Source organism: Astatotilapia calliptera, chromosome 7 (assembly GCF_900246225.1).
Source record: "Astatotilapia calliptera chromosome 7, fAstCal1.2, whole genome shotgun sequence".
Taxonomy (NCBI): domain Eukaryota; kingdom Metazoa; phylum Chordata; class Actinopteri; order Cichliformes; family Cichlidae; genus Astatotilapia; species Astatotilapia calliptera.
The window spans coordinates 19,900,597-19,903,713 of record NC_039308.1 but is presented as its reverse complement, the minus strand read 5'-3'; positions in this window follow the sequence as shown (position 1 = coordinate 19,903,713).

Genomic DNA, 3,117 nt, shown 5'->3' with positions numbered 1-3,117 from the left:
TCCAAGCCCCGCCCCCTGAAATGACGTCACGTAGCTGCTCGTGGTGTCGCCGGTGAGAAAGGACTAATTTCACATTTAAAAAAATAAATAATTAAATAATAAATATTATATTAACAGTACTTTTGTTAAATTATTTCCCCACCCATAAAAAGACCTAAATGTACCAAATCTTCTCTAGGCTGTTAGGGCAGCGGAAAGTTAATAGTCTTTCCTCAATCCCTGTACGACAGTTAATAACAAAAAAAAGAATTTAAGTACAAAAATAAGCCGCACACTCTCAAGTTCGCAGACACATATGCCCACCACGGATGAGTAGTCATCCCTGTTATACAGCCATACTTTTTTCCAAGTACCCTGAAAGCAGGCATGCATGCACAGTTCATCGCGGTCAAGCGGTGTCTTGGGGATGACGCGTAAATATGGGCGTGTCCTAATGTCTCCCAGAGATTTGCAGATCTGCGTCTACGTGTTTTAAATGTGTACTGTCAGCAGGGGGCAGTGTCAGCCGGCTCACAATGTTTGTGTTGCTCTTTGCTTTAAATCAGTCTTTGCAGTGAGAAAGGCAGGAGTCGCCTAACAAACTTATTGAACGCCAAAAGTGCCAATGTGTCATAAATAAAACTAGCATGTGTCCTCATTTAATTACAGTAGGAAATAAATAATTAATAATTTACAAAATACGTAATTAAATAGGTACACGTACCATTTACTTATTAAAGTATAAATTAATTTCATTTAAAAACCATTTTGATTATTTTTACTATTTGATTTCATGGTTCCTGTGCTGCAGCGCATCATGAAATATTTTAACTGTCACTGCATCTCATTAACAGATCCAAACATCTCATTGGTTACCTTGTACACAGCAAGTCAAGACAATTTAATCCCAGATAATGGACTGATGCAGTGTCACAGTCAGTTGAATTGGTGGTAGTATAACCCTGGAACAGCTAGGTATCCCAGCAATTTGAAGAAAATCACCAATGGCAATGGTTGTGAAAAGTGCTCCAAACTGTAAGTAAAATTTTGACACACTGTTGTTTTTCTGTCACCAACTATACTTTCGAGATTTTTTTAAGCAGGAATGTAGTGGTGTGTTGCACTTGTTTATAACAGTTGATTTTCAGTTAAAAATATCATTAAAGCCAGGAGGTTTCAACTAGGAGGATCTTTACCCGTTCAAGGATTGTTCCACAAGTCAGACTTGTTTCATGTGGACACTACCACAACTTTTATGAGCACAACACAATTTATGTGTAACAAAGGGCCAGAGGGTGTCCATTTCCAGTGATTTTTTTTTATCCTGTGGGGATCCACAAGCCATGATCTACAGCCCACCCTGTGATCCTTGCAGTAAAAATAAAAGCAAATGGGATGAGAATTAGTTCCTCTATATCTGAATCCATAGATTTTAGCCTGAAAAGGGTGGAGTGCCCACATTATGTTATGCCACATCACATGGAGGGTTTTCAGTAATTTGGAGTGTTGTTCATGACTGAGTGAAAAGTGGAGCAGGAGACTTAGAGCATCTTGGGAAACCTGAGGACAATGGCCAGCAAGTTCATCTCTGCACCCTACTGATACCAGGATAAGAAAGTGGGTGGAAGAGTGGATGGATGGCTGGATGTATTTGGTTCTCCTTCATCTGTATCACTAAATATGACTGAGGAAACCATTAAATGTATTGCTGGTATGATGCCCTTTTTTTCAGAAAACACAGAATAATGAAAACAACGCAAAGAATACCTGCTAATTCTGCAAATACCCTCATGTTCCACAAAATATGTGTTCTGAATATGGAGGGGGGGGGGGGGAGTCATTTTTTACAGGAAATAAGAAGTATTAGATTAAATTAAACTGATCCACACAATACTCGTGCAGAAGACCGGGAGGTTGTTTTTCTGTGCTTGATGGGAACTAACAATAGCAGCGTACATACATCTGTTAAATTACTTTGCTGTCAATGTCACAGATATAAAATATGATTGTTTTTCTCTTTTTATATGTGACCGTGTAGGTAAGAGCCGTATGGTTTTCATGCCAATCTTCCAAGTGCTAATAACACACTTGTACACTGGTGTTGCATAAGGTGTTCTGTTAAGCAGCTTAGAACAGTAAAATATTAGTTTAGTCTTGTCTAATGTATTTTGAATTTTAAAAGCAAATCCCTCAACACTGCAAGCTTTTGTTATAAATTTGATTCGTATCAAATATACAAAGATCCCTGCAAAAAAAAAACTAAACCTTACCATAGGAGGGCAGCATTGTACTGGTGAAAGACAAGCAGGAATAAAGCTGGATTTATATCCCAAGGAAAACCAAGAATGCATGCAATTAAACAACAACAAAAAACAGTGACCTTTAACATGGCTGAAGATATTTCAGCATAGTTAGACAGTTACTCTATATAATAAATATACTGCTGGCACAATAACACAGACGGATATTCAGTAGTCAGTCTGTGATGTGGGGTTTTTTTTTTCCAATATTAAACTAATTTTGTATGTGATTAAGTCTGCGTGTGTAAACAATTTGCTTTGTAATATACAAGCTATGCAAGATAATATCATATTATCCACTTAGCTGTCTTATCGAGGGATTTTCTTTCATTTCCTTTTGAACACAGCCCTACAGCTGTTGTGCTGTGATGTTTACAGTGCTGTTATTTGGTTGGTGTGCACCCCTCAAAGATCTTCTATTATATTAATACACCAAGAGGAATATTACAATTATAGGAAGATTTAGAAACTCTATGTGAAAATAACAGCAGCATACAGAGTGTAGACATCTGTGCACATCCAGTCCTCTTCATCCATCATGAAAAGAAAAGCATTTCTGACCACCAGAATAAATGTTAAGATGTCAGATATCTTAAATAATTTCAATCATCAGAGATTACAGATTTTTTGTTGAATCTATAAAGCAAGTGTAAAAAAAAAAAAAAGAATGCACTGACAAATCCTACATTTTTTATATAAAGTATATTATATTGTTTTAAATGATTAATCTGCTATTTGATTATTTCTGTCTTATTTCATTTTACTCGTTTGATGAAAATTGTTTTAATACTTTTTTTGCGATCATATGGTGATGCGGTGTCATCATGCAATTAATATT